Below are 22,503 nucleotides of genomic sequence, written 5' to 3' on the forward strand. Positions count from 1 at the left end.
TTTATGGGAACAGGATGCTCAATCTTAAATTATATTGTCAGTGAGACACATATGTAGCATGTGTGGCAAAGGGTAACACAAGTCCTGATCTTACATGATCTGGAAATTACTTTTTTCTCCTTGTTTGGTCCTTATGTAGCTTCCCTTAGTGTGTCTTTCTTGGACAGGTCACTCAGCTGGTCTTTTAGGGTCTATGTCTTCATTGAGTTCCTAGCTACACTCTCTGCCATGCTGCCATTTTCAAAAGCTGCCTCCTCCTAAAGATGTCTTAACTGTACCTGTTTTTGACAGTGTGTCTGCTTTTGATTGTATAGTGTCTCTTAGTGCTTCAAAATCCTGATGATATGGTCAGTGGGTACCAGGCACCCTCTGGTATAGTCAAAGGCCTTTATTTACCTCCACAAAACATTCTTGGACCTTGACTCTTCAACTATAGAATTAGAACTGCTAGAGTTTGATCACCTATTAAAATGTCAAGAGGTATGGCTCACTAGTTGACCTAATCAAAGCAGTTCTTACTTCAGACATGAATTACCAGAAACAAATGCATTTTTATTTTCACATTAAAACATTATTATAAGTGGTTATATCTACTAAAATAGGAAATCTGTTTCTTGTCCTTACATCACTCTGGATTTTAAGAACAGGATTAGAATTGGAAATTTGACTAAGCTTTTAAGCACTCAGAGTGCTTTTATATGATAGCCACCAGAAACCCTAAAATTTAAAAAGGATTGTCTCCAGGCAGCAGTTGCTACTTTCCTGATCCCATGGCACAAATATCATACCTTCTTCAGTTGGGTAAAAATTTTCAGGTCAGGCACCCATAACTGAAGGTGTTCTCATGGTTAACAATATTCCCTTGTTATAATGTGATAAACATAGTATGTACTCAAGAAATAATTATTGAATAAATAAAAGATTACTTTTTTCAATCAATCAACAAACATTTATTAAGTGCCTACTATGTGAGAAGTACTGTGCTACACACTGAAGTTACAAAGACAGTAAATGAAGCAATCCCTTGTTGAAAGAAGCTTTTGTTTTTGATGAAACCAAGACCATTTTTGTTTTCTTTCTTGTGAAAACAGCTTAAAAATTAATTGGATAGATGGAATGGAAAATGCCATCCAAATCCAGAGAGAGAACTATGGAGACTGAATGTGGAAAAAAGCATTTTATTTTCACCTTTTTTGTTTGTTCATTTTTTTTTCTTTCTAATGTTTTTTTTTTCTTTTGATCTGATTTTTCTTGCACAACATGACAAATATGGAAAAATCTTTAAAAGAATTGTACATATTTAGCCTAAATCCAATTGCTTGCTGTCTTGGGGAGGAAGGAAGTAAGGAAAGGAGGGAGAAAATGAATATTGAAAACTATCTTTACACATATTTGAAAAAAATACTATTGAAAATTAAAAAAAGCTAAGCTTTAATAAAAAAGTTTTTAAAAAAGAAAATAAAAAAAGCTCATTGGAAACTAAACACTATTTTGGTCATCTCATAAATTCTGGTATATTATCTGATTGTTGTCATTTTCTCTAATGAAATTATTCATTGTTTCTATGATTTGTTCTTTGACCCACTCATTTTTTAGAATTAGATAATTTGGTTTCTAATTAATTTTTAATCTGCTTCCATAGCAATTTATTGAATTTTTATTTTCATTGCATTATACCTGAAAATAAGATATTGGACATTTTTGCTTTTCTGCATTTGTATGTGAGGTTTTATACTTTAATATATGGTAAATTTTTAAAATTTAATTTACCTTTAATGAGAGAATTTAATACAAAAATATTAAGAAATTGAAATTATGTAAATTATTTTATTGCATATAAATGCAAGCATATTTTGACCTATAAATAGTATTAAAGTATTTCCTTGATTAACCAGAATGCTTAGGATATAGTCTGTATAACTAATAGCTAATGTTTAATTCTCTTAGGCAAAAACCTTTCAAAAACATGATAGTTCACTTTTTTTGGCCTTAATTTTATTGCTTTTACTAAGCTAACTACATTGCAATGGCTAAGAATCTTGCTATACCTTAGCCATAATTAAGTCAATCAAATCTAGCTTTCTAATGTATGTATAATTTATAATACATGGTAAATTTTTGTAAAGGTGCCATATATAGCTGAGAAAAAAAGTATATGTCTATTCTCTTTCAATTTTCTTGAGAAGTCTCTCATAGCTAACTTCTAAGATTCTATTCATTTCCTTAAATTATTTCTTATTTATTTTATGATTAGATTTATTTAGTTCTGAAAGGGGAATGTTGAGATAGCTCACTAGATTAATTTTATTGTCTATTTCATCTTGTAACTCATTTAGTTTTCCCTTTAAGGGATTCCAAATAATCTAATTCTCTATTCAAAAGAGCCATGTCCATCAGGATTGATCATTGTATAATTTTGCTTTTGCTGTGTATAGTGTTCTTACTGATGGACAACTCTGAGGCATCACTTCACACCTTTCAGGTTGGGTAAGATGACAGGAAAAGATAATGGCAAATGTTGAGGGGATGTGAGAAAACTGGGACACTAATAGAAACAACAGGAATGAAACAACAGGATGATTTCAGAGAGGCCTGAAGAGACTTACATGAACTAATGCTAAGTGAAATGAACAGAACCATAAGATGATTGTACACAGCAACAACAAGATTATATGATGATCAACTGTGATAGATGTGGCTCTTTTTAACAATGGGGTGATTCAGGCCAATTCCAATAGACTTTTGATGGAGAGAGCCATCTGCATACAGAGAGAGGACTATGAGGACTGAATGGGCATATTTTCAACTTTGTTGTTGTGGCTGTTTCCTTGCTTTTTTATTCTTCTAATTTTTTTTTCTTTCTGAGATTTTTTTTTGTGCTGCATGACAAATGTGGAAGTATGTAAAGAAGAATTGTACATGTGTAACATATGTTGGATTTTTTGCCATCTAGGGTAAGAGGTGGGGGAAGGGAGGGAGAAAAATTTGGATCACAAGGTTTTGCAAGGGTGAATGTTGAAAACTATCTTTGCTTTATTTTGAAAAATAAAAAAGCTATTATAAAAATAAAATGTAAAAAAGATAACATTTCAAAAATTATCTTTTCTCAATCCATTTTCCAGGTCAGTTGTTTTTCCAATGAGCTATTTTACATTTACTTTTTTTTCATTCTTTTAACTTTGTTTTATTGTTTTTTAATATTTCTTGGAATCATTAGCTTCCACTTATCCAAAGTATTTTTTTTAACAGTAAGTAAAACTTCATGATTTTTTTCCTGTTCATCCTATATTAACATTGCCACTTGTCACAAATCAGCATAAATCTAATTTTGAAGAAATTATTTTCTTGAGGGAACTTCTGTGCTTCCCAGTTATTTAGCCAATTTTATTTTTTAAGGAGTTTTTTCATCAGTGAATTTTTGTGCCTCTTTCACTATTTGAGTAAATAGTGAAACTATTTACTCAAATAATAAGATAGAACTGAGTAGTTATATTTTCTTTAATATGTTATTTTCTTCAGCATTTTTTGTTGCCTTGCTTACCAAGTTGTTGACTGTTTTCATAATTTTCTTGCATCACTCATTTCTTTCCTTAACTTCCCCTCTACTTCTCTTATTTTATTTTAAAATCTTTTTTGAGCTCTTTCAGTAATTTTTGTTGGGCTTATGTCAGATTCACATTTTTCTTCTTTGAAGCTTTGTTTATAGGGTTTGATATTATTGTTTTCTGAGTTTATGCTTAATCTAGTCTGTTACCATAATTGATTTTTGTGGTCAGCTTCTTTATTTTTATTATTATTGGTGTTTGCTCATTTCCCCAATCCTAATTATTGACTTTTAACTTTATGTTAAAGTTGGGCTCTGCTTCCAGAATGAAGTGAGTACTGTCCCAAACTTGAGTTTTTTTGTACTGCTGTTTTCAGGGCTAATTTTGGGAATCTTTAAATTTTCAGTACTTCTAAGGAGGTAAAAGTTTTTAAGGAGTTATGGTAACTATTCTTCTGGCCTCTACTTTGGTTTCTTACCAGGAAGAGACTTTGTTTCCCTGCAGCAATGCTAGTGGTCCTCTTGGCTATTGAACTGTGACCAAATCCTCTTCTTCCTTGTGAATGACTAAAAGTATTCTTTTTTAACCTGGAACTATGACCAGGACCCTGCTTCCATGTGACCACAAGTTTTACTGTTTTGCACTTTGGAGCTTAGACCCCAACTGCATATAAAGCAATTTCAACAGAATCCTAAACCCAGTGCTAGCAAAAGATTCCTTTCAATCTCTGATCAGTTCTCTGACACTTCTACCATCTGTGGACTGAGAGATTTCAAAGCTACCTGCTCCTACTGAAGCCACCTTCAAAAGCTGCTGCTTGTGTTATTATCACGTGCACTGAATTCTAGGCTGGCCACAATCCCAATTGCACAGACCTTTCCTGCTGACCTCCTAATTGTTTGTTAACTGTCACTCTGAAATTTCATTGGAAGTGTTATTTTAAAGGAGTTTGGAAGGAATGCTGGGAGAGTTAAACTGAGTTGTTGCCTGTATTCTGCCATCTTAGTTCCCTCTATGAACGAAGATTTTTAAGAGCTATATTTTCTCAGCCTATCCTACATTAAATTTCCTTTCTAGTACTACAGTTTCACTGGCACATAAATAGACTATGTTGTTGATTTTAGTCTCTGAAAATGAAAAAGGGTTGAAGTGAGAAAGCTTTCCCCTTTAGGGATTTTTTTGTGACAATGCTAGTTAATGTCATGATACAAAATATAAGGTATGGGAAATGTCTACCAAATTTCTTCTCTTTTTCATGTGGAATTGGCTAGTTATTTTCATTAAAATACATTGAGACTGTCCTAAAGACTTACTTGATTCAATGGATTAAAGGATTGACATTACTTCTTAGCTGGAGCCTATAGTACAAAAATCCATAGAATATCAACTCCATCATGATGCTTGATCTATTGACTACCGGGGCAACTTAGAGGCAGGGAGAATTGTGGTCAGCTAAATCAGAGTTAAAATTTTGCTGTCCATACTTATTGAATATTCTCCTCCTGTTATGGCTAAGTAAATCTCCTTTTATTAACTCTTTGATAGACTATGAATATCTCATTTTATTCCAGTTTCAAACCTAAACTATCAGGGGACCAGTCTGGTCAGCCTTGGATTGTGACAAGAAATGAGACCAGACAAATACCATTCTTCCAAATTGATGTGGCAAATGAATATCATGAAATGAAGTATACATCACTGTCTTCTCCATTAGATCTGGCCATTTACAAGTAGGGAATATATAAAGTGAATGAACAATGGATGATTGTATATGGGTTTACTAAATATTAATTACTACCACCCTTGTCAGCCTTATTGGCAAACTGGGATATGTTTATCTGTTCTCATACACCAAACGCCAACTGGATTCATAGCTATTGTTCATAGCTCAAGAGAGTTTCCCCGAGTTATTTGGGAGCTGATATATTTGGATTTCTGTTGGATTTTATTGACACAGCTCCTGCAGTGGGTTCCCTGGGGAGAGAGGGAAATATTGGTGCTAAATATGAAACAACAGGCTGATAGGAAAGTCCTGGCTGCCCAGCATCCCTGATAGGGGCTATTCTAAAGAATTGAGGGCTTACTTCTTTAAGTACTAAAGCATATTTTATTTTAATCATATTAAAGAAAGATGCTTCTAAGATTTATCTGACATTTCCCTGACTTCTTAAACAGAATACAGTCAATTCCAACTCAACATAAGCAGTCCTAAAAATTGCTATGCTCTGCAAGATCAAGCAATAAAATCCATAAGCTTATTGGGGAAAGTGAGACAGAACACTCAGTGACATATAAAAAAAGATAAGAATCTAATAAAATGATAACACAGTTTTATGTATGTTAAATGGTAAGAAACACTTAAATACTACAATAATAATGGTGATCTCTTTGGCTTTTGGTTGACATTTAGCCTAAACTCTGGTTCCCAAAGGATGTAGGCTGACAAAATCTATGGCTTTGGCAGAAGAGTATCATTGGAAAATTACAATTCCAAGAGGTATTGTCAGTGTAGGAGTGGGTAAGTACATGTGGACTAGTCATCCTCTGTCTGCAGGATAGAAAATATATAAGTATGACATCTTACCTTACAAAAGACCTGATCGTGAAAATGGGTCTTAAAAAGGATACCAAACCAACCAGTTGTGAGTTATTGTGAGGAGGTGGAAGGAGACATCTGAAAACTGATGGAAATTTGAAGCACCAGAGATGGATGGGAGTATCCTGTTGCTCTCTTCTTGTTTCTTCCGCAGTATCTTTCTTTGTTCTATCCATTTCTTGCAAATGAATTCAGGCATAAGCAAATTCAAAATTCATCTTATGGTCAAATTAATCGTCCCCTTATATATCAATCCTGTTGGAACAAATTCTCATTTTCAAAGCAAGTGTTAGAGCAGATTAACTGTACATGGAATGGAACACGGAGCCAAGAATTAGAAGGGACCTTTGAGACCAGTATATCTTAGTACCTCATTAAAAATGAGGAACCTGAAGCCTAGAGAGAGGAAGTCATTTGTGAAAACTGATAAAATAGTAGAGGTAGGATTGGAACACAGGTCTTCTGAAGCTAGACCATTTTTGTTTTGACAATATCACACTGCCTCTTCAAAGGAAGTCTGTTGAACTCTTTCCTTTAGATAACTGTATTTGATAATTTCCTTATTATGAATGACAGTGCTCTGATTCAGTTCAAAAAGCATTTATTCAGAACTTATTATGGGAGGAGCTAGGGATACAAAGTGAAAAAATTGAAATAATTCCTATCTTCAAGGAGTTAATGTTCCACACAGGAGATGAACATGGAGAAAGCATTGGAAAGCATGCTGGATTCTGGCAACAGAACTTGTTGATGTGGTTTATTCAAGTCTGATTCTGAGACACCATGGGTCATAGCATGGAAATATTGTCCATGGTCTGGGGTGTGTTTTATTTTATTTAAAAAAATTTTTTTTGAGTCAATTGAGATTAAGTGACTTGCCCAGGGTCACACAGCTAGGAAGTGTTAAGTGTCTGAGGTCAAATTTGAACTCAGGTCCTCCTGACTTGGTTTTAAAAAAATTTTTTTTTTTTTTTTTGCAAAGATACTGACGTGGTTTACTATTTCCTTTTCCAGGACATTAAGAGGAACAGAAGTTAAGGGACTTGCCCAATTGTACCCAGAGTCGCACAGCTAATTAAGTATCTGAGGCCTGATTACAGTTCAGGTCTTCCTGGTCTGCAGACCCAGACTTTTACCATTGAGCCACCAGCTGCTTCTAAGAGGACCTGAGTTTAGCTCCTACTTCTGACACATATCAGCTACATAATCACGTAAGTCATATAATTTCTCTGGTACTCATTTTGCTTATCTATAAAATAAGGAAGCTGGACTAGGTGACCTCTCATGTTCTTTCTAGCTCTAGAGTTAAGATGCTATCTAGATATGAATATTTAACAACATACAGAATTATGAAATATCATGATATTATGATATAATAAATATGAAATAAATACAGAGTAATTTGGTGTCAGGGAGTACTCTTAACAATTGTTATTGAGCTGTCAGTGATGCCTTCAATGTCCATAGAAATGTTATTTTTTTCTACAGAATGGATTCAGGATGCCATGTCCATTGAGTTCTTATGTCTGATTTTTATAGTTTTCCTGTTCCTGACTTAGATCCCTAGCCATCTGCTGTTGCTTCTCCTCCTGGTTATTGTGCCTGCCTGTTCTCTTCCTCCCTTTCTAATTTGATGCTTCTAACCTGCTGTTTTTGGACAGGATAAGTAGATTGGTCGTTCCAGAGAATAATAATAATGATGATAGCTAACATTTCAGTAGCACATTACAATTTGCAAAGCCCTTCACACATTATTTCATTTGATCCTCACAACTACTCTGCGAGGTAGGTGCTATTAAGCTTTCAATAAGGCATTTAATAGAATCTCTCAGGCTGTCTTTGTACACAAGTGGAGAGGTGTTGACCAGATACATACAATTAGATGGCCTCCAGGCTGATTGAGTCTAAAGAACAGCCATTAAAGGGTTGATGCTGAAATGGTGAGAGGACTCTCGAGTATTATCTCAGGCATCTGTCTATTCCTGTTCCTATGCTGTTTCAATATTATTATTAACAGTGCAAAATTGAAACAGAGCTAAAACACTGGTCAGCAAAGTCAGGATCCGCAAAGGTATCAGTAATTAGTGGAATATATTTTAGTTGTTCAGGAAATATGTTTGCTTCTTTCTGGATTTTCATCTGTTTTTTAGGTAGGTTGAGTTCCTGGATACTGAATCTAGGAAGATGAGAAGGAATCACTTGGTGAGTGCAGCTCCATCCACTCTGATATGCCCTGAATACAAATTATATTAAATTCAGATCTACCCCCAAAACAATCTTGAGTACAACAGCATCCAGAGATACTTTCTCAGAGTTAGTGCTTGCCAAGTTTTGATAGATGAAAAGTTTGTCTTTGGACAACCTTGACTCCATTTTGAATTCATTCGATTAGTTAAATTTTCAAAAATGCCTACTTGGGTCAAAGAACTAGGGATGTTGAAGAAAGGCAACAATCCCCATCCACAAAGAGGGGATTCAACTGAGGGACATAAAATGTTCACCAACAAATAAATACAACGTAATACAGAATAACTGAAAAATGGAGAAATCACTGAGCGTTGGAGGGATCAGAGAATGCCTTCACTTTCCTTAAAAGCTCTTTCTATCTTTCTTGTGTCCCCAGCATATGCTACCTGGATGTTTGCTACCTTTGTTCTCTTTTGAGTTTCATTTGTTGTTATATGCATCACAAGGACATTTAGCATATGTCCTGTCTCCTATTGCAGACTCTAAGTTTGTTGAGGGCAAGCTGCATGTCAGTTTGCATCTTTGTATCCTCAGGACTCAGCACAAGTATTAATTGAAATCAGCTCTTCTGGAAGAAAAATCTTGAGGATTTTTTTTTTCTCTTAATCTTCCAGGATTACTTTCCTGAGGTTTTCTTTCTGTTTTATTATTTATAGTATGGCGATTACCTGCCAATGCTGTCAATCCATGTTAGTTCAAGAAGAAATTCTTTTTCAATTAAATTTTCTTTGTTTCTTTGTTTCTTTCTGCTGAGGAACTTGGGGCTAAGTGACTTGCCCAGGGTCACACAACTAGGAAGTGTTAAGTGTCTGAGACTAAATTTGAACTCAGCTCTTCCTGAATTCAGAGCTAGTGCTCTAAACACTCTAATTTTTTTTTCTATTAGCAAAAATCCAAATCTATTCTCTCTTCCTCCCACTCCTTGCCTCCATTAAAAAACAAAACCCCAAATCTTTATAATAAATACATATAATTAAACAAAAGAAATTCCCGAATTGGCTATGTCCAAGCAACAAGCAATTTATTAAGCATCTACCATATGCCATGCTGAGGTTCTAAGGATATAAAGAAAAAAATTAAGACATTTCTTACCCTCAAGGAACTTATGTTCTATATGGAGGCAGGGGTGGAGTGAGAAACATTGTATAATGTGTACAGCTAAGAAAATACAAAATATACATAGTTATTTCATTGAAGGAGAGGGTGTGCTGCGGTGCTGTGAAAATTAAATGAGAGGCTATATTTGAATAATACATGAGATCATATGGGAAGAGAGTGACCGATGCCAAGATGGAATTGGCATGATGGCAGATGAAAAGCTGAAGAGTCCTCAGTGGGCTTCTACTGCTAATCTAACTCAGGAATACTTCACAGTGGAGCAGGCATCTTTCCAGGTTATTAGAAGAGCAAAAAACAAGTTCACACAAATGGCAAATATACTTCTATTTTTAGATAGGACTACTGATGGTTACCATTAAATTAGTAGCCACAGAATTTGTCATTTGCAGTGATAAATTATAGGAGAGGATGTATTAGAGCCCATTCTTCTGCCTCTTAGAGCTGATTGTTAAATTTTCACTATGAGCATTACACCTTGGAAGTCAGCAAATCCTACATATCAGGGCTTGAATTATTACTTTGTTAATTTGCTAATGCACTTTAATTATTTTGCTAAATAGGCTCAAATGATGGAGAAAAATGTTAATAATACAAATTCAATTTAAGAGTATGTCCTGTGTACATTCTCCACTCTAGAACTGGTTGTTACACTCTTGAAGTAACTAATTGACTTTCATAATACTGACTTTGAAAGTTTCTTCTCCCCTTCCCCCAGTATCACATATTTAGAGCTGAAAGGGATTTTAGTGATAATCTAGTCCAAGCTCATTTTGACATGTAAGGAAATTTATGTCCAGGGAAGTGAAGCAGTTTGCTCCAAGTCTATGCATAGCTTATGGAATCTAAATCAGGACTTGGACCCAAGTCCTTTGGCTCCAAATCCAATGTTCCTTCCTTTTCACTATACTATCTAAATTATCAGAGGAAGATTCATGGCTCCTAAAACCATATTTTGTCAAGAGTGGTTGTCAAACTACTTTATCAATTGGGGAATGGCTCATTTTTATTTTATGTTTTATAAATTGGACTCAGTTCCCTTTATATTTGAGAAATGAGACCTTAAAGAAGTTTGAGATATATATATATATATATATATATCTATATCTCGATAATTCTTCATTGTTTATGGTATCTTTTAGCAAGATGTAGTTTCCCTGATAGGTAAGTGTCTTTTAATATATTAGGGTATTTTTGAAAATTGTAATGTATTTGTGAGACTTAAAACATGTCAGTTAGTCAATGAGAGTCTTAGTTTATTTATCATTTATTTGAAAAATAAAATAAAATGAGGAGGTTGGATTCAGTGCCATAACTCACATAATACACCCAGAGCAAGAAACATAAAAAGCACTCTTAAATTATCTTTTAAAGTTCTAGGAAAGAGTGTAGACAGAGGTTCTGGAATTCAGCAAGGCTAGGAGGGGAGGAAGTTCAATTGAAGTGAGGCAGTTGGGAGCAGGGTGGTGTTTGGGGAGAGGGAGGAAATATGTATAACTTGTTAGCTATGTTGATTAGTTTTTCTTAAATGAGTACTAAGGTCAATTGTTTTTATAGCGATGAAGGAGTTAAAATGTATTGACCATGCCCTCTAAATTTTGGAACTCTATGGAAAAGCTCCAGTTTTCCCATCATACTCACAATTCTGGTTGAAGTACATCATTTTCAAAATTATTTCCCACACTAATATTCTATGTTCCTATGAATAAATGAATGTGTATTTTGTATGTACCATGTACTAGGTGCCAGGTTAACTATGGGAGATATAAATAGAAACAAGAGAATCAGTCTGTGCTCTTAAGGAGCTTTTTTTTTTTTATTACTTTTACATTTATATATATATATATATATAACATATATATTATGCATGTGTGTAATTTGTATGTGTGTCTATCTATATATAAATTGCTTAATTTTAAATTCTTAAAAATTTTTTTTGAGTTCTAATTTCTCATTCTCTCTTTAGCCCCTCCCTCAGCTATTGAGAAAGCAATTAATATGATATCAATTATTTGTGGGAAATCAATGCAAAACATTTCCATATAGGCCATATTGCAAAAAAATAGCAAGAAGAATAAAGTGAAAAATGATGCTTCAACCTATATTCTCTGTAGGCGGATAGCATTTCTTATCATGAGTCTTTTGAAATTGTCTTGGATATTCTTGATCAAAGCCAAGTCTTTCACAATGACTTTTGCAATATTATTTTACTATATACAGTTTTCCTGGTTCTGCTCACTTCATTCTGAACCTTTTCATATAGACTTTTCTCAACATCCCCCTCATAATTTTTATAGCACAATAATATTCCATCATAATATATCATATACATTACAACTAGTTTAGTCATTCCCCAATTGATAATTATCCCCTAAATTTCTAATTCTTTGACACTATAAAAAGAGCTATAAAAATATTCTTGCATATATAGACCCTTTCCCTTTTTCTTTGTTCTCTTTGGGTAGTGTATGAGCGGGTCAAAGGGTTTGCTCAGTTTCATAGCACTTTGGGCAGAGTCCCAAATTGTTCTCTGGAATGTTTGGACTAATTCACAACTCTATCAACAGCTTTAATGTTCCTTTCCCACCCCTCCATATGTCCTTCAGCTTATCATTTTCCTATTTTGTTATGTTAGCCATCTGATAGGTGTAAAAAAGTACCTTAAAATTGTTTTAATTTGTATTTATCTAATCAAGAGTGATTTAGAGTATTTTTTCACATGATTATAGGTAGAATTGATTTCTTCTGAAAACTGTTCATATATTTTGACCATTTATCAATTGGGGAATGGCTCATTTTTATGTTTTATAAATTGGACTAAATTTCCTTTATATTTGAGAAATGAGACCTTAAAGAAGTTTGCTGTAATTTTTTTAAAATAATATTTCATTGTTTATGGTATCTTTTAGCAAGATACGCTTTCCCTGATTGTATCTTTTAATTATGTCTATTTTTACTTTTGCTGTTTTCTGTGATCATGATTATAACACCTGCCTTTTTTTAAACCTTAGCTGAAGCATAATAAATTCTTCTCTAGTCCTTGTTTTAACTCTGCATGTATTTTTTTGTTTCAAGTGTATTTCTTTATTGTTAGATTCTGGTTTCTAATCCCTTCTTCTATATGCTTCTGCTTTATGGGTGATTCATCCCATTTATTTAGTTATGATTACTAACTGTGCATCTATCCTATTTTTTTTTCTTTTAGCCTCTCTCTTTTTTTTTACCCTGTTCCTCCTTGAAAGTTTGTTTTGCTTCTTACCACTGCTTTTTTTAAATCTCCTCTCCCTTTTGTTACTCTCTTTTTACTTATCCTTTGCCCCTTCTATTTCCTCATTGTGTAAGATAGATTTTTTTATCCAACTGAGTATGTGTGTATATGTAAGTGTGTATATGTGTATAATAGATGTATATTCTTTTCTTTTTGAACCAATTCTTATGAGAATGAGGGTCCAGCATTATCTGCCACATATTCCCTTCTCCTCTGTACTCTTCTTTACACACCTCTTTTAAGTGAGACAATTTCCCTATTCTTCCTCTCCCTTCCCTCCTTCTATTGCACTAGTCTTTCTCATTTATCTCATTTGTATTTTTGAGACCATCCCAACATAACTAACTCACACTTAATCTCCTTGCTTATGTAAATTCTCTCTAACTGTCCTAATAATGATAAAAGCTCTTAGAAGTTATAGGTACCATCTTCTCATATAGGAATATAAACAATTTAAATTTATTGAGTCCCTTCTGATTTCTTTTTCATGTTTACCTTTTTATGCTCCCATTGAATCTTATATTTGAAAGTCGAATTTTTTAATCTGTTCTGGTCTTTTCTTCAGGAATGCTTGAAACTTCTCTATTTCATTAAATATCCATTGCCCCCACCCCACCCTGAAGGATTATACTAATTTTGCTGAATAGGTTATTCTTGAGTATAATCCTAGCTTCTATGCTTTCCCAATATCATATTTGAAACCCTTTACTTCTTTAACATGGAAGCTCCTAAATCTCATGTGATCCTGATTATAACTCCATGATATTTTAATTGTCTCTTTCTGGCTACTTGAAATATTTTCTCCTTGGGAGCAAGCTTCTAGGAATCTGGAATGTGGCTATAATATTCCTGGGAGTTTTCCTTTTAGGATTTTTTTCAGAAGATGATTGAGGGTTCAATTTCTATTTTACCCTTTGGATCTAATATTGGGGTAATCTTCCTTCATAATTTCTTGAAATATGATGTCTAGACTTTTTTTGGTCATGGCTTTCAGATAGTACAACAATTCTTAAAATATCTATCTTCAATCTATTTCCCAGGTCAGTTGATTTTCTGATGAAATATTTCCCACTTTCTTTTTTTTTTCACTTTTATTACTTTATTTTGTTGTTTCTTGATGCCTCCTGGAGTCATTAGTTTTCACCTGTCCAAATCTAATTTTTAGGGATTTAAATAAGCTTTTGTACCTTTTTTCAATTTAGCCCATTCTGATTTTAAGGCATTCTTTTCTTCAGTGAATTCCCATGCCTCTTTTACCATTAGGCCAATTCTGTGTTTTAAGGTATTTTATTTTTTCTTCAGAATTTTTTCTATTTGTTTTATGAAGCTCTTACTTTTCTTTTCACAATTATCTTGAATTATTCTCATTTTTTCCATTGCTATTCCTATCTCTTCCTTTAATTCTTTCAGGAATCCTTGCTGGGCTTGTATCGATTTACATTTTTCTCTGAGGCTTTGCTTGTAGCTGTTTTCATATTGTGATTTTTCTTTTGAGTTTGTGTTATTTTCCCTGACACCACAGTAGAGTTTTATGGTAAAGTTCTTTTGTTGTTATTTGATCACTTTTCAGCCTATTTCTTAACTTTGAACTTTATGACAAAGTTTGGCTATGATTACTTGGTGGGGTAGGTAGATGATGCTGTCCCAAGAATTAGGTTTTTTTGTGTTGCCATTTTCAGAGCTGATTCCCGGGACCTTAAGTTTTTAGCACTTCCAAGGTGTTGTGATCTGGGGATCCCTCTCCTGGTCTCTGCTCTAGTCTTTTCTCAAAAAGACTTTTACTCCCCTACAGCCACAAGTACTAGCTCTCCTCTCTGTCCTTGAACTGTGATCAGGTCCCTTGCTTCTCTATAGCCACAAGTACTAGTACTCCTTTCTATCCTAGAATATCTCTAGGCTGAGAACTTCTGAAGCTGCTGAGCTGCTTCTGTCACAGTCACTTTCAAGACCCACCACTGTTGCTGCCATTGTTCACTCTGTGCTGGCCTCCACTCCACTGTCATAGACTTCTCCTAAAGACGTCCCAAATTGTCTTGGGTTAGAAAATATCTCACTCTGACCTTTTGTTGGCTCTGCCATTCCAGAATTCAATTAGATGGGAAATTTTTACACTGAAGAGAAGTGTTGGGAGAGTTCAGCTGAATTTCTACTTCTGCTCTGTAATTTTGGCTCTCCCCTCTGTTTGATTTATAATGGATCCCACTAATTGTGTGGGGACCCTATTTAGCCATTAGAATGGGTGATAAGAGTAATGCAGAGGGTACTGGATGTAAGAGTCAGAAAGATCTGAATTCCAAGCTTACCTCAGGCACTCACTAGCTATGCAGCCCTGGCTAATTCACAACTATATTTCTGTTTCTTCATTTAGAAAAGGAGGAGGTTGGATTCAAAGGCTCTGATTGTATGATCTTATCACCCTTTGAAAAATATATATACTAATAATGGTACATTATTTAGTATTAGTTCCTGTCCTGCCAATAAGTGTGTTCATTCTCATCTCCTTGTGACTTCCCTAATAATATCTGTCTCACTACATGACCTGGTGGATGGAGCAGAGGATTTAGCTCAGAACAACTTGGGTTTTAATGACTACTATATCACCCTTACTAGCTCTGTGACTCTGGGTAAGTCAGTTTCCTAATCTGTAAAATGGGGATGATGACACTTCAAAAGGCTTTTGAGGGAGGAAAATTTTTTGTTTGCCTCAAAGTGCAAGAAAAACAGGAGTTTATGCCATGGCACTGGCCTCAATGCATGTCCCCACCCTACTATGGACAATCCAAGACACAGGAGGCCAGTCATTGATTGATTAGACCACCCTACTAGAAAGTGTTCATCGGCTATATGCTCTTTTTATCTCCTTCCCTGAGGCCAGTACCTCCAACATTGGTCCTGGCAGGGCTAGGATCACCCAAGTGCCCAATCTTTCTCCCACATGCAAACTGACAGCTATTGTGGCCTGGCATTCTAGGCTGGCCTGAGACCAGGTCCCCTGTGAGAGATGGCTGATGAGGTATCAGTCTCCCTTTTGCTCCAGGGAGTGAGAGCTCTGCATAGTATCAGCCTTGAACAAAATGAAAGGGTTTAAAGCAATCTTTTCTCTAGCAAAAGTCATTAAAATTCACCAAGCCCCATCTCAGGGGCCCTGGTTCATTGTATGAATACCGTGACTGCAGTGGGGAGAAGGGGGAAGTTTCATTTCCGACTGTCTGATTTACCCATAGGTAGAGATTCCCTGCAGATAGGGAGGCTCATGGCCACCTTGCTACTTGTCTATCTTTTGCTTCTGATACAGCTCCTTAACTCTTAATGGGGAGGGTGGCTCTAAAGCCAATATAGACAGCATATCTATACCAGGAAGATCCTGGAACAGAACAGTGCTGTGCTGTGCTGTACAGCAAGAAATATTGGAAGGCAGAGGGGAAATTAGCATTTATTAAGCCCCTGCTATCTGCCAGGCACTGTGCTAAGTGCATTACAAGTATCAGCTCATTTGAAAAGATCTCTAAGCACTTTAGAATAGGGGTTCTTATCTTTTTCCATGTCCTGGACACTCTTGGACAGTCTGATGAACCTTCTGGACCTTTTCGCAGAAGATTTAAACACATAAAATAAACTACACGACAGTGCAAAGAAAACAATTATATCAAAATAGCATTATTAGAATTTAAATATTATTATTAGAATTAAAAAAAAAGAAAACAAGTTCATGGTTAAGAACCCCTGCTAGAGGAACTTCAACCCTCAGAATCCCCTTTCTAGACCCCAAAATAAAAAACTAGATGCTCTTAAGAATATTGTTTTGGAAAGACCACTGTGTTATGAGCAGAAATATCCATAAGGGATTTTTTTCCCTCATAATTGAACAAGTGTGGAGTTCTGGTGATTGTGAAAGTGGCGGTGTCTATAAGTTGTTTAACTATAGAGGCAAGTGTGACAGGACAAGGGTCAACCCCATCTACTGGTCTTATTGCCATGGGGATGGAATAAAAGGTGGGCCATGAGAGAGGGGAGCTATTGTGGACAATAACGTGAAGTGCCCGCTCCACATAGGTCAGTGCCATAAGATAGAAGGGGGAAGGTATTTCTCAAAGTAAGAGAGCATATTATGCCATCTTCTGATATCCTGGCTCAAATCCCTACTCTCATCATGGCAATTATAGCTCTGATTGGAAGTCCTGGTACCTGTTTCCTAGGGCAATCTCACGTACTAATTGTATAATGATAAACAGTCGATCAACAAACACTCATTAGCTACCTACTATGTGCTATGACACAAGACAAAAATGAAATAATCTCTACTCTTGAAGAACTAAAGGAGACAACACTTTCCAGTCTTTAAATCTATGATTTTGAGTGCAAGAGAATTTTTGCAGTGATGTACTATAGTGTAACTAAGGGGATTAGAAAAGGCTTCACAAAAAAGGGCCCTTGAAAATATGGGATTCTAAGAAGAGGAGATGAGAGAGAAGAGGGATTATATCTAAGGCATGAGGGAACCACCAGGGCAAAGGCAAGGAAGTGGGAAATAGAGTTTGTGTGTGAGAAGCAGACTATAAATTGCATGAAAGGGAACATGCCTTTATAGGCCAATATACAAACATATATGTATATATTATTCCATATATATTACACATTTATAATTCTATTTACATATAGTGGAAAAGTAGGTTAGAGATAGTTTTAAAAATGGAACAGAAACAAATTACTCAACTCTTGTAAGCCTCCATTGCTTTATCTGTCAAATGGGATTAATAGCATTTTTATAGTGTGTTATGAAGATCAAATATGATAGTGGATGTGAAAACCCTTTGGGTTGCATCCATGTAAGGTATTGTTATTGTTACTGTCCTTAAATTCCTGAACCTGCAGAAAAGAGAATTGGTTTTCAGATTGCTGTGTGACATCAGGTAAATTCCTTGATCTCTCTGGGAATGAACATGTTCCTTCCCGAAAAGGGGATCTCTCTGTTTTCCTCACCAGATGCCATGCTTAGTGCCCCAGGCCACTCAGATGAAAGCAGCTATTGAATCCCAGAAAACTGTAAGCTATTATGCCAACATATGGTGGGAAGCTGCAGGCCCCTTTTCCTGCAGCAAATAATCGTCAGAGAGATGGGGGAAGCACGCATCCCCACAAACTGCAGTGTGCGAGACTACCCAACTCACTGGGGCCCTGGGCCTCTCGACCTCCACAGTTCCGTTGCCCAGACTCAGGAGGCAGGGATGAACTGAAGAAAATTACAGTATGCTGCAAACCAAAGAGGCTGCTGACGGATTCTCCTTTTGTCCTGGTCCAGGATTATATTTTGAGATGCCCAGGAGGAGTCACAGAACATAAAATGGCAATGCAAGAGGAAAAGGTATTCTTAACCAGTTGCATTCCCAGTGAGGAAAAATCATGAGGGTTTGACATGATTGTGGCTGTTGAGACAGACGACTAATTGTTTAGTTCATGAGAGTTGCCTCCAAAGAAAGTAGCTGTGGGTCCAAATAAATATTGTTTCTATGATTTCTTTTTAATGGGACCATCAGAAGAGGATGGACAAAAATTTTTATGGTGGTGATGATCTGAACCAGATTCTTTTTGGAAGAACTTTACTTAGGCCTGGGTCTTAGGTTTGGCTAGAGAAAGTCTCAAGACTTTAGAAGATGGAGCATGAATTATATCCCTCCACAGGAAAGTGAAATTATCCTGTTGTTTCCTTCATGGACTTGTCTAGGGGCAGGGTCTGAAGTGGGAACAGAAGTGTATGTTTTCATGGAGGCAGGAATTTTATAAGGGCCTGAGGCTGTAAAAACCAGTCCTGGAAGAGAAAGAAATGTTGATCATCAGGAAAATGTTCTGAGTTTTAATGGGTAGGGGGATGATAGATTAAACACCAAGTATCAAACATAGAACTTTGGGAATGCCAAAGCAGGGGCTAGAGGCATGTTTTGGGGAATCCAAGGAGAAAGTCTATTCCATCCACAAAGTGGTGAAGATACCAGATTAGAATATGAGTTAAGATTAATAATATTTTTTACCAGGACAAAAAATTTTAGAAGGAGAACTTTGGAGATAAAGATGGCAGCAATGTTGATTTCAGTTTCTTTTTCTTTTCTTTCTTTTTTTTGGCTGAGGCAATTGGGGTTAAATGACTTGCCAAGAGTCACACAGCTAGGAAGTATAAAGTGTCTGAGACCAGATTTGAACTCAGGTCCTCTTGATTTCAGGGCTGGTACTCTATCCACTGCACCACCTATCTGCCCCTTGATTTTAGTTTCACTAGGAAAAAAACTAGTCTGGGATGAAGGAAGCATTTGAGGAGAAGATGAGATCTGAGTGTGACATGAAGGTATTGGGTGGTAGTAATGTCACATGGGTCAGATTCCTGGAAGACTGGGATGGTGAAGTTAGGGATGGTGGCCACTGTGGACAGGGAGCATACCTTTCTGAGAAGGAAATGCCTTCCCTCAGATATTGGAAACCTGGGGGAAAGTCCCATTTGGCCCATGTTAGTTATGGCTCTGGTGGGCCAATGAGCATATCATTAAATACTGTATCAAGTATCAGGAAAGGGACAGAGATAAAAGGGCACATCCAAAAATCCTAATAATAATAATCAGCAGCAATGAGTCAGTGAAATTCAAGGGGTTATGTGGATCAATACCCTAGTAAAAACAAAATGGTAGGTAGTCAAAGGGAATATTTGAACTTGAGTGAAGAGATCTCACAATTGGTTACTGGCAGTGAGTAGAACCCATTTGTGACCTGTCAATGGGATGGGCAAGTCCCTCATGCCCATTCATTTGGATGAGATATGCATGCGGCTTATACTTTCCAAAGGACTTTCATTTACATTCTCTGCCTCCAATCCACAATCCTCTGAAGAACCTTCCTAAAATATCACTTTCATCATGTTACTCCTTTAGTTTCAGTTTCTAGTGCCTTTTAGGATATAATCCAAACTCGTCTACAGGGTATTTGATGATCAGACCTTTTATTTCTATTTTCCATGACTCCCATGTATTATTTCAAATGAGATATTTGTAAAGCACTTAGCTCATGATAGATGCTTAATAAATGTTGTTCCCCCATGCCCAAAGGGCATATCTTTTTGTGCATATCCTTTGATCCATCAGTGTTTCTACTGGGCCCTAATCCCAAAGAGATCTTAAAAAGAGAGAACCACATGTGCAAAAATGTTTGTGGCAGCCCTTTTTGTAGTGTCTAGAAACTGGAAATTGAAAGGATGCCCATCAGTTGGAGAATGGCTGAGTAAGTTATGGTATATGAATGTTATAGAATATAAGAAATGACTAACAGGATGATTTCAGAGAGACCTGGAGAGACTTACAGGAACTGATGCGAAGTGAAATGAGCAGAACCAGGAGATCATTATACACGGCAACATCAATATTATATAATGATCAATTCTGATGGACGTGGCTCTTTTCAACAATGAGATGATCCAGGCCAGCTCCAATGATCTTCTGATGAAGAGAGTCGTTTACACCCAGAGAGAGAACTGTGGGGATTGAGTGTGGATCACAACATAATATTTTCACTCTCTGTTGTTTGCTTACATTTTGTTTTCTTTTTCATTTTTCCCTTTCTGATTTTTTTGTGCAGCATGATATTTGTGGAAATATGTATAGAAGAATTGTATATGTTTAACCTTTATTGGAGTACTTGCTGTCAAGGGGAGGGAGTGGGAAAGAGGGAAAAAATTTGGAGCACAAGGTTTTGCAAGGGTGAATGTTGAAAATCATCCATGTATATATTTTGAAAATAAAAAGCTTTAATTAAAAAAAAAAGGTTGTTCCCTTCCCTCCCGTTACCAACTGAGGCCAGATAGGATTGAAAGGAAAGGATGGATGAAAGAGATTGTGAAGGCAAACAAAACAGGGCTTTATGTTCCTTTGAATCTAAGGAGAAGGCAAATAGCATTTGGCCATGGGTTCCTGGGCCTTCTTTCCTGAGCTTCTACTCATCTCACTTAGCTCAGGGAGCCAGATCTAGTAGGGTGGAGAAGACTAGTGTTGTCTCATGACAGGATTAATTGTATCCAAGAGGTAGACATGAATATTTGCTGGGTGGTGGTGGTTGAAGGTGTGTTGAAGGTGGCAAGACTATCAAAGTGAAATACAGTAGCAGCTGCTCTTAGCAACCTCTTCTCTCAGCCTGAAAACCTGAAGGCATAGGCTGAGAATGGAACCTGTTGATTTGTGGTGACAGATGTTAATGATCTTTAGAGCAGGCTGTCATCTGAAAGGGTTCATGGTCACTTCCTATTAGACCACAGATCAGAAAACAAATCTGAAGTCCTTTATCACCTGGCCTGTGACCAGTCATAGGGCCAAAATGAAGGCCCTGGGACTTCAGACTAATTTAATTTAATCATTCATGTCTAGAGGGAAAAGAAGCAGTGACACAAATTTCCTCAACCCAATGAATAATCCCCAAATCAGCCCTGTTAATGGCCTCTCAGATTTCTTCCTGCAGCAAAGATAACTTGCCCAATTCCACTTTGCAAAGAGAGCGTTCCCTTTTTTACTCACTCCAGTTAGTGCAGCATGGGGGTGGATAAGAGATAGTTGATCACTAACCAGCAGGGTCTCAAACTCTCTGTGGGAAAGATGCTGAAGGTGCAGCTCATCATATGTTCAGTCAGTGGCTCCCATCATCTTTAATCTACAATGTGTGGCTCCATGGGAAGAGCATTAGATGCCAAGGGTGAAGATTTGGATTCAAGTCCAAATGATTGGTAATGAGGGTCTGTACCAAAGTGAGAACAGGGGGTCTAGTAAGGAGAGAATGAATCTGGGACATTTAAAGCTTTTGGACAATTTTCAGACAATTGCAACTCAAATACTCCAACATCCCTTATCTTATTGATATTTTCCTTCTTTCCATTGATATATATCAACTACTCAATAAAAAGGACTGACCATAAGTTTGCCACATGGGATTCTCATTCTACTTTTCTCTTGACATTGAAAGCATCTAAAGAAGCCTGTGTTGTCCATTGGTTATTCTCTCCTCTGCCCCATCTTTTTTTGTCAATTGACCAGTCTATATTCTTTACTCCCAAGTGCATTTTTTTAATGACACCTTATATTCTATTTCTCCTTTATAATTCCTTTTTTCTAATGTTTGCAGCCTACTCATACCTAATATGTGCTTTTTTTCATTTTTAACATGTATAGTGATCTGAAAATGGAATAGGTTACTTTGGGATGTGGAAGTTTCCAGCCATTAGAGCTATCAAGCATAGGCTGAATCATCATTTGTTGGGAAGGTAATGAAGACAATTGGCCTGGATGGCTACCTAAGGACCTTTCCATTTCTGAGTCCACAGATCTCTGTTTTTAAGCTGGTGGTTTCTTTTTTTGTGGCAAGATAGTACAGTGGGGGTCATTGGATGGTGCTATGGTGCACAGAGTTCTGGACCTGGAGTTGGAAAGACCTTCCTTAGGTCAAATTTGATGGAAAATACTTATTAACTGAATGACTCTGAACAAATTACTTAACCTCTGTCTCACTTTGCTACAAATAAGGTTGGTGTGAGGACAATTTGAAACAATGTTTATAATGTATTTCTCAGACTTTAAAACACTATATAAATGCTATTAATAGTAATAATTATTTATTCTTGTAGGGCATTTTCTATAACTTCAGTATGGCCATGATTATTTAATTATATTTGAACTTGTCTTTTTTAAGCTTAAGAATAGATCCCTGCATTC

The sequence above is a fragment of the Sarcophilus harrisii genome, chromosome 1, assembly GCF_902635505.1.
Source record: "Sarcophilus harrisii chromosome 1, mSarHar1.11, whole genome shotgun sequence".
NCBI classification, from domain to species: domain Eukaryota; kingdom Metazoa; phylum Chordata; class Mammalia; order Dasyuromorphia; family Dasyuridae; genus Sarcophilus; species Sarcophilus harrisii.